Consider the following 11,154-nt stretch of genomic DNA (forward strand, 5'->3'; position numbering starts at 1 on the left):
CTGCCAAACTTCCCAAATCACTTGTCTTTGAGTGTTTTAATTAATCAAACTACAGCAAACTACCTGTATATTTATAAAAAATAACTATAGAAGCGCATATAAAAGACATGCATTTTTAATATTTAATTGTCTTGACAAAACAGTGTTTTGTAAAAGAAATAAATCTATTTTAATGAATAAATTTGTTATGTTACTGCTAATCGAACCTGTGATTTTCTGTAGGATCAAACAACAGATTTTCTTTTTTATTTTCTTTTTTCATTACACGCAGTGATTGTTCGCTGGAGTCTGTCAAAATCACAGCAAATGCTCTTTAATTGAGCTGCTGGTCATCTGTTAGCGTGCGTTTGGTCACCCTGAGGCCAGACTCCTCCATTCTAATGGAAATGGACTCCTTGTAGAGGGTCAATTGGGTCATTTCCTGATCAATCGCCGTGACATTTAATGAACTTCAAATACACACTGCTTTTGTGAATGAGCGCAGCAAGACGCCAATGATGGTTTTGAGAGATGTCATGTCTTTATGAATGACTTAAGTGCGTGATTTCATGTTCCTGAATTGAATAGGTGTGCTATTATTAATGCTGAGTGTCTGTGCTCACACTTGACAAAAACAGTGCTGTTTAATATTGCAGCCAGAAAGACTCAAAATAGGCTGTTGAAAACAAGAAAACTCTTTCTATATCAGTAGTTTATATTATGTATATTAAGCACAATATGTACATTTTCTGTACATACAAGATAAAAATTCTGATTTACTAATTTACAGTTTTATTGCTAGTCAATTTCGCAAGTATTTACACAAAACTGTGAAATTTTACAAAGAAATGTGACTTTAAGCAGAGAGACTGAAATAATATTTTCTTGTAAAATGTACTCTAATAATCTTTCTTTATGAAAAATTCGAAAAGTCTTTTTTTTATAGTGTACTACATTTTCCAAAATGTGTAGTATACTACAGAACTCACTGTATTGTTTCTAGTGTGACAACTGAATGAGCCACAGACTCTTTCTTGGCTCAATATTAGCTCTGACTGCCAATACTTTTTTTTTAAAACAAAATATTGGATCAAAAATGCAAAACAGCCGATTTTATTTCCAAGTTTACACCTGCATTTATCCTTAATTTCCACCTGTTACACTTTTTTTTCTGCTTGTCTTTGTTTATTTGATATTACTTTTTTTTATTCAGTTTGACAAAGATTGTGGATTCTTCCATTTGTAGTATTAATAAAGTGGCATATAATATTGTAGCTACAAAAACTACAAAAAAACTCTATACAGTATAGATTATGGAGCACAATGTGTATATTTTCTGTATGCATAAAATACACAGAAGACCTTCTACATTTGCCAAAATGTGCAGTATACTACAGAGCACACTGTATCCCACAATGCAATGTGCTTGACTTTCTATTTTCAGTGTGACAAGTGAATCAGACACAATTTTTAACATCTGTTTCTTGGCTCAATATTTGCCATGACTTCCCAAATTTGAGACATTTTTCACAAAATGGTGATTAAAAATACAAAATATTTGCAAAAATACTGACTTTATCCTGACTTTCCTGAGTTTCCACTGGTTGAGCAGAACATATGAAAATTGTGTAAGCATACTTTTTTGCTTGTCTTTTTAATTTTTTTTTGACATTTAATTTCCCATCTATATTAAAAAAAAAAAAAAAGGCCAGTCTAAAAAAAAATATATATTTTTAATTAAAGCAAGGGGATAAAAATCACTCTTAAAAATAAGGGTTTGAAAAAGGTGAGCCATAATAGAACCATTATAGGTTCTTCAAAGTTCTTAAAAGAACCATTTTTTTCTTAGTGTGAAGAACATTTTAAGAACCTTTTTCCACTTTAAAGAACCATTTGTGTGATAGAAAGCTTCCATGGATGTTAAAGGTTCTTCATGGTACCATCAATGCCAGCCTTTATTTTGACCAGCAAGTCAAGAAGAAAAATACGTCAGGGCAGATATGCAACAGCTCACTCAGGTTTGAGGGATTACAAGGTATAAACGAGATGGACGGCAGCGAAGCACGCCAGCATGTCCAATGATTCCGAGCGGTGATGAGGAACAGGGGGCCGGGGCCCGGAGTTAAGGATCTACCGCTGCATCGAGCTGAGCGGCTGAAAGCAGGAGAGCCAGGGTCAAATCTCCTCTCCTCTCTAATCACACAAGTCTGCAGGGGACGGGGGAGTGGGGGTCGGGCTCTGAGGAAAGGAGGGTGTCGCTCCTGTAACAGAGATGTTCTGGTTAATCCCCTGTGTGAAGGGGAGCGCACGGGCAGGTGGGCCGACCCAGCCTTAGTTTACTCTGAAAAGAACTGCCAGCGGAGTTAGAACGCCCAGAGATCCACACTTGGATCACATAGCTCAGAGGCTGTGTGTGGAACCACTTGGCCTGCCATTGTCCTACATGGCCAGTCTTGTCTGAAAAGCCGTAGAAAGCCTGTAATCAGATTAAAGATTGCCAGGATGAAGGGGGCTAGTTTTTCTTTCTTTTTTACCCTCATATATGTATATGCAGGTTTTATCCTGAGACTTCCGTTCTGGGGAGACCCCTCTGATGATAACTGCTTTGATGATGAGGTGTACTGGGAGGTGAGCTTGATTTAATTTGTATTTACTTGTTTCACAGCTAGCTGGCACTATAGAACTCGAATAAGAACGTACTAGTCTATGTACCTAAATGTGACAACTAGCCCCGGTTTCTTTTATACGGTGTGAACTCTTTCGGTTTGGATTGTTTTCAATGATTAAAATCGTCCTTTCCAGGTGCCTGAAGACGAGGAGAGCCTCCCTCCCATTCTAGAGTACAACAGCCACATGTTCGGCAAAAATATGTAAGTATATACTGCTAAAAGAGAGACTATACTATATAATATTAATACCCTATAAGACGATTTGTGTATATAGAAATGTAGCCTAGTATTCCCTTCCATTTGATGTTATTTTATTGAGTTAAAATTGCATTGTAAAAGCCACTAGGTGGCGAGTAATGCTTGTTGCACTCTAGTACATGACCATGCGATGGCAGTACACAACCACATTATAGATTTCCAGCTTTAGGCGCACTTGATGGAGCACCTTTTTATTTAAATGAATTGTTTCAAAGGTCTCATTCATTTATTCCTTCACTGTTTCACCGTTCAGGTCTAACTTCACTGTGGAACAGAGCTAATGCAAGAAATAAGGACGTCGTTATAGCAAAAGATGCACCTGATTACATCATATTGGTACCAAAAAAAAAAAAAAAACAAAAAAAGATTGTTCAGACCAAGTCTGTGCTGAAGAGAATAGAGTCCCTGTAATACCTTTGTGAGGTATTGGCCTGCCTAATAGAGCAGAGGCCCAGTAGGGTCAGCTATTAGTTCAATTTCATGCGCTTTAGAATCCTCAAATTTAATTTATGCATGTATAATTTCTAAAATTAAAGCTTGTATATTTAATTGTTTTTAATCCAACTGTACTACTAGTTCTAGGATTAAACTGTATTACGTTTCAATCATTCTGCAAACGAGTGAAATAATAATTATCGTACTCTGTCGTGTTTGCTGCTGTGTATATGTGACTATAGACTATTGCAATTTAGAATTTATGAAGGTGTTAGTTATTTATCTAGTTATTTTCACGTGTCCAGTGGCATGTAGATTGTTATATTTGATTATGTGAAGGATTACATGAGGACTTTTGAGAGGTCAATGACCTCCGTGTGTTGTTAGACCATGTAGAATGATAGCAATGTTTTTTTATGAAGCTTTATATTCTTCGCTATTCTAAATATAATGTTAAACATAATAGGCCATTTACAACCTTTCTGCTCCGCGACCTTACATTGGTGCCCAAAAACTGTTCTTTTCCAAATGTGAATGTTTGATTGATTAACATTTTATGAACAATTGTTGTACTTTATGTTGAGGTCTATTAAATGTTTTAAACATCTAAAAAAAGTTTCTCTTTATACTTGAATTGTTGCTTTAATTGTCTCAAATATAATTTAAGACAATTCTGCAGCTTACATTTCTGCCAAACTTCCCAAATCACTTGTCTTTGAGTGTTTTAATTAATCAAACTACCTGTATATTTATAAAAAATAACTATAGAAGCGCATATAAAAGACATGCATTTTTAATATTTAATTGTCTTGTTTCAAAGACATCTGTTGTTATTTTTCTTCCATACAGATGCAAATAACATGCAGGAAGCCTTTTTGTTGTCATGTGACAAGAAACTCATAAAACGGGAAGTGATCCTCATGGCTGTGTGTCAAGGTTTTGGCATTTTGACGTCAGTCCAAGTTATAAGATGTCATATAACCCCAAAATAACTTATGGCATTTCTTATACATAAAATACAGATATATATTTTTTATAAACACAGGCTTGCATTTCACCTTTCACCAAATAGGTTTGTAAACTGTTTACTTGAGCTTCCTAGATTCAATAAAGCAAATGTTTTGTTGAAAATTGTAACTTGAAATGTTTCTTCAAAAAACATGAAATCAACAAGAATGCAATGATTACAGTAGCATATTTATTTATTTTATTATCTTGGACACCTTGTATGTATGCATGACTGTGTGTGTGTGTGTGTGTGTATTTTGAGGACAAATCTGTACCAAAAGTGGGCTAAATCTGACAAAATACATTTTAGGGATGTCTTTTATTTGTAAGAAAAAAAAGATAATTTTTTTTACATAAAAATAGGGCTAGGTTGTAAGTTAGGGTTAGCTGTAGATAAAAACAGTAAAAGTCCATCAAATGTGCCCATTTTGATAGAAAAAAAACAACTTGGGACTGTAATCTGATCATAAAACAATTTCCAGGGCCAAACCACAACCTTTTATTAAACTGTTGCATCAGTGTACACTAGTGTAACATATCATTTCAAATGTGAAGTCCAGCATTATTTTCTTTAATCTAAAGCGTGTGAATGTGAATCAGACCTTTCATAGTCTTGCCTTCCTTAAGTGCATAAGAGAAAAATCCATCCACATCATGGGCCTTCAAAACCCAGCCCTGCTTGTCATGCTAATCCTCATTATTTGTTCCCTTGTTAGAGGTCCTTCCTTCTCTCATGTGTTGGTTTTCCCAAACTGCTTCTCATGTCGGCCGTTCCTTTATATGTATTCATCGGTTTCTACCACCAAGAGCATTACGCCTAGTTAAAACTCAATCAGGCTTTTTCAGTGCGACATGAATCCACTCACATGGGTCAAAGGGTCAGGTCTAAGAGAATATGACCCCATGGACAATAAATATAGCGGTCCATTTACGACAGTCCAGCTCTTTGATTCGGACACAAGAGGCAAAGAGTTGGAAATTAAAGTGATGGTGGCGGGACAATAAATATGGAGCACGAGCAGCTCAAACTAAAATGTTCTTCTAATTAGTGGATCGACCTGCATTGGGGAAAGCGTGAATGGGGGGATGAAGCGAGAGTCCATTTAATGGCAATTCTTTTGAAACCTGATTATTTGCCTTTTCAGTTTCAGTTCACTTTTCAGATTATTTGCCTTGGTGCTTGATTAATGGGTTGCTGGATGAGAAAAAGACATTTTAGGGTTATATTTTAAAAAGATGTTTACATTTGAAATTACACTTTTACATTTGAGATTAGGCTGCAGAATTATGCCTGCCAGTTCCTTTACAGGAATAATTCTCTAAAAATGTACTCACTCTCAGACCATCCAAGATGTAGATGAGTTTCTTCATCAGTACAGATTTGGAGAAATTCAGCATTACATAACTTTCTCACCAGTGGATCCTCTGCAGTGAATGGGTGCCGTCAGAATGAGAGTCCAAACAGCTGATAAAAACATAACAACTCCAGTCCATCAGTTAACAACTCGTGAAGAGGAAATACTGTACATTTTAAAATGTCTTAATGATAAAAAATGTAAAGTTCTCTATTCACAATATTGCTTTCTCATGTGAAAAGGTCATCTTATCTGATTTAGGAGAGAAATATGCACATATCAAGCAACATTTATGAGCCAAAACAGTTCTAAACAAATATGTGGGTGGATTTTGATGTGAGAAGACATCAAGGGATGGACTTTTTCACTGGAGGAAGTGTTTTAATGGATTATGCACTCGTATGTTGGCCAGAAGTGACAGTTTTAAGTTAAAACACCTTAATGATGGATTTGTTTCTTACAATCAAGCAGCTTTTCATTTCACAAGATGTTAACTAATGGACTGGAGTGGTGTGGATTGCTTGTGGATTATTGTGATGTTTTAATCAGCTGTTTGCACTCTCATTCTGACGGCACCCATTCACTGCAGAGGATCCATTGGTGAGCGCTAATTTTCTCCAAATCTGTTCAGATGAAGAAACAAACTCATCATGGATGGCCTTTGTACAATTTTAGTACATTTTCATTTTTGGATGAATTAATCCTTTTTGGATTAGAAAGTTAGAAAACAGTCGATGGGAATGTAGTCCCCAGGAATATAATATGGATCTCTTCTTCACACATTCATCTCACCTTTTTTTATCTGGCCAGTCCTCCTTTTCCCAGCTCTCCTATCAGCTGTGCGCTGCTCACTACGGAAGAGGGATGGAATCGATTGATGAACACATCTGCTGCGTTTAAGGAGAGGGTATACTTTCCTGTTCTCCGTGTTACGTTCCCACCCCCAGAGTGACAAGCACTCTAAATGAGGATCTTAAGCCATGTCAGCACTAGAATTACAACTAATTACGAGGTGGAACCGATGATTATGGCCGGCTGCTTTAAGCCAATGCTTGGGGCAAAAGGGGACTAATTGGTTGGAATAAACCGATTGAGTCCTTTAATCGATTCCTCTGTTGAGTGACAGACTGGGACAAATTATTTTCCTTTAGTGGACATGGAAAAAAGGGTTGCTACCTGACCGAGAAGAAGAAAAGCAGAGGGTTCTTGAGTAGGGATGGACTTACAGGGCAAACTGTCAAACAAAAGCGCTAAAGCAATGGAAACACCTCTCTCCCTCTGTTCCACCATCTGCTGCTTTTTAACATGTTTTTAAGGTGATGTGCAAAAGAGGCATGTAGTCATCAGCTGTGTTATTGCTAGTTTTTTATGTAAAGTTTTCTTATTGACTGGCGTGTTCTCAGGGATGTGGAGAACTTGATATTTTCCTGCTCAAATTGTAGTGAATTTTGTTTGTAAAGTAGCAGTACATGGATAGAATGTGTTTGTTCTTCTGTCACAAAAAAAAAAAAACAAGTACAACTTTAACATCAACATTTTTTTTTCATACTGTCATACTGTCATATTATTGGAAATACCTTTGAAGCACTATAAAAAATACCACAATATATGAATCTTAAATTGGTGTGTGAAACAAATTGAATAATAGAAAAGTAGAAATCTAAAAATATAGACATCTAAAACTAAATAAATAAATTAATAAATAATAACATTCAAAAAGGATTTTCATTCGGGTTTGATTTACTTTTAAATTTAAGTAAAACAAATTATTTTTTCAGAAACAGATAATGACTTTACTGCATACACAGCAATAATAATCATGCAGTACCACACTATTTATAGAAGTATCATGTACTGACACAGAATTTGGGGGAAAAAATCTTGTAATTTTAAATTAAGGATTTTTTTGTTGAAGATTTAAAGGAAAACTCATAGCTTCTACTGTGTTCAAACAGCGTACAGTCAAATACAAGTATGTATTAATCAGACTACAGTACATTATTAATATCCTGTGATGTCTTATCTTCAGGGTTCTCTTCAGTTAATGAATTAGTGTTTTCGATCGGCTTTGTTTTTTAGATTTGAAGTGCAGTGTATCTGTAAAGTGAGATTTTGCATGGCTCACAAATAAACAATAGTTACTTTAAATACGTACTGAAATGGTGATGCAGGGTTTTGTAGATTTTATATATTTTCCTCTTTGTCTAAGTCAACTTTTATTATGAAATCAGATTTTTTAAAGATTGCAAATATTATCCAATTTGATTAAATAACAGAAAATACTACAGTTCAAAAGTTTGGGGTTGGTACAATTTTTGTTTTTTTAAAGAAGTCTTACTGATGTTTCATTTATCTGATCAGTATGTGATACAAACAGTAATATTGTGAAATAGTATTACAATTTTAAAAAATTTATATTTTATTATATTTTAAAATATAATTTATTTCTGTGATGTAAAGCTGAATTTTCAGCATCATTACTCCAGTCTTCAGTGTCACGTGATCCTTCAGAAATCATTCTAATATGCTGATTTCCTCAAGAAACAATTCTTATTATTATCAATGTTGAAACAGTTTGTGGAAACCATGATACAGGTTTTTTTTTCAGGATTCGCTGATGAATAGCAAGTTCACAAAAACACCATTTAATAAAAATTTTCCAAAAATCATATAAAAGTCTTTATTGTAACTTTTAAACAATTTAATGCATCCTTGAAAACATGAGACATTTTTATTGTAAAAATGCAAATGTGAAAAGACAAATAAAATGACCATAATTTTTCATATTTTGATTTTAAATTTTGACATGAGTGTCACACTAAGATGTTGCCAGGTTTTTATGTTTTAACTGAATATACATTAGACAAAGAGAACCTCAAATATTTGAAAAATGCAGGGGAAAAAGTTGCATCCCACCAGAAAGTTGTTTCCCACCCAAATAAAGGCTCGCTAACCCCTCGTATCCTCATTCCCACTCCATGATCCGGAGAGGAGACCCAGCGTCATCTGTATGCGCTGCTGCCAGCAGCCCTTGTGAGGTTTTTTAGAGGCCCCGTCGGATCTTGCAAGCAAAAAAACAACAGATTAGTCATGATCTTATCCACCAAGTATCTGCCCCTTTCTTTTCTACATCTGACAAGTGTCTGAGAGGGGGAGGGTCTGCTTTTCAGAGCCATCAGATGAACTTCACACCAGAAAAAGAGGTGGGCGACGCGGGGAGAGGGATGTCTTTTCAGTCGCGCTTAGAGAAGCGTCCGTTCTCACTTGCATGGGCCTTGTTGCTAAGGTGTAAGGCCTCTCCATCTCTACGCTCTTGTTGCTAGGAATGAAGCCTCTCTGTCACTGGACAGCGGTTGCTAGGCAGGGCAGAAAGTGGAGGAGTGCATGCTATGTCGTCTGGCAGCATTGTTGTCTTGGCCGAAACATCTCTTTCTCCCGATGCTCGCTGAATGACAGGTCGGTTGCGTACCTCATGTGGGACCCGATTCCTTGTGAGGGGGACTTACTGGGTGGTACCACAGAAAAAAAAGAAGTTTTGAATGCAGTTGGCTGAATATAGGCAGAGCAGATTCCCCTGATTGCTCTTTGGTTGAAAGACATTTATTTCCACTATATTTTTCTGCCTTATTTGAATTTTCTATCAGTCATTTAACCTTTAAAAGTAAAGATTCTAAAAGGAGGTTTTGCAGTGATGCCACAAAAGAACCATTTTTTGGTTCCCTAATGAACCTTTCAGTGAGCAGTTCTTATAAGAGCTATTTTTTTCTTATTGTGAAGAGCATTTTAATAACCTAAAGAATCCTTTTCCACTATAAAGAACCTTTTGTGCAAAGAAGAAGTGCTATTGATATTAAAGATTCTTCATGGAATCATAGATGTTATCTTATTTTTACACTAAAACATAAACCTCCCAGGTAAAAATAGATAATATCTTCCGCAACAAGGGCCCCAGACCGTCTCTTGCATCTAAATTGGGGTCCTGGGCAACTGGGTCTCTCTATACAAACTTTCCAGGACATAAAGCAGAACAGCTAATGCACAATCACAACGCAGCCAGACTCCATTTATCAAAGCATGCATATTCATATCTCTGCATGCAGCTCTGAGAACTAAAGAACACGTGAGGCCCCTGGGAACCGTTTTGGGGTTCCCAGAGTCTTGCTTCGGCATGACAGCACCACATAGGGTTCACGAGGGGAGAAACACCATCCCAGACAGACCCTTGTCTGAACCAGACTGAGCCATGTTCAAGTTCAAGGAATGCCAGACGAGGATGGGTGGAGCTGGAGGGGTGGAGTCATGTTACTCCATTGACGTCTGATCGGATTTCTGCTTTTTGAAAGTGTTTGCTTTTGCCTCCTACTACCATCGGAGGACGCAATTCCCAGACACTGAGGTCAAAAAGTCAGTCTGAGGCAACTAATCTGCCACTTCGTAGACTAGACTGCAATTCAGATGCACCGTCTTTTGTGTTCAATCCATGGGAATTCTCACACGGCGACTGAAATTAAACCATCAAAATGAAGCCGTTGTTACGTTCTAATCCCTCGAGCATTTCAGGTTATGTATCTAAAGATTCTTGACAGTGCTGCAATTGCAATAATTCATATGCGTGATTATATTTGAGCCATATTCTCTATGACAGAACATTTAATCTGTCCTTCAGACATTATACATCATAAGTGTGTGACAGAAACACTAAGATGAGCCTATAGGAGCACATCAATTTACTACTGCACATTGTGAGCTTAAAAAAACAGGAGTTTTTCACAATATATTGCCATTTAGAAATCATTGATATCCTGAGGCTTTGTAAAAATGACACACGTAAGAAGCTTAACACCTGGACCCCGAGCAGTGGAACATATCTATATGGAATAATGAGTCATTTTAGCCTTGCTTTTACCTTTCACCATGCTGATGGTTTTGCATTTGCAATGAACAGTTATTTACTACTGCTAGCGGTTAAGCATGTTGAGGTGTCCATAATGATTACTTGTGGGAGTCATTAGGTGTAATGATTGCTTTGCATTGCAAAGCCAAGGAAGCATTAATGACCCTGTCGATGCTCTCATATACTGCTAAACAAATTCAGGAATGGTTACATGAACAGCGGTATGAAGTCAAGGGCCTTTCATGCCTTTCATAATCAACAGACCTAAATGAAACTCTGGAATGGCAAGAGTAAAGTAGATTTTAATAGTTTGCATTTCTCAAAGTGTAAGATGTTTTTATCCATATATGCATACAGTATGTTTCAATATCTAATGAAGGACTGAAGCTGTTCTTAATAGAATACTTCATCTAAAAAGGAAAATCTGATGAAAATGTACTCACCCTCAGGCTATCCAAGATGTAGATGAGTTTGTTTCTTCATCAGAATAGATTTTGAAAAATAAGCAATACATCACTTGCTCACCAATTGATCCTCTGCAGTCAATGGGTGCCGT

Source organism: Sinocyclocheilus grahami, unplaced genomic scaffold, assembly GCF_001515645.1.
Source record: "Sinocyclocheilus grahami isolate Dianchi unplaced genomic scaffold, SAMN03320097.WGS_v1.1 scaffold190.1, whole genome shotgun sequence".
In the NCBI taxonomy this organism is placed as follows: domain Eukaryota; kingdom Metazoa; phylum Chordata; class Actinopteri; order Cypriniformes; family Cyprinidae; genus Sinocyclocheilus; species Sinocyclocheilus grahami.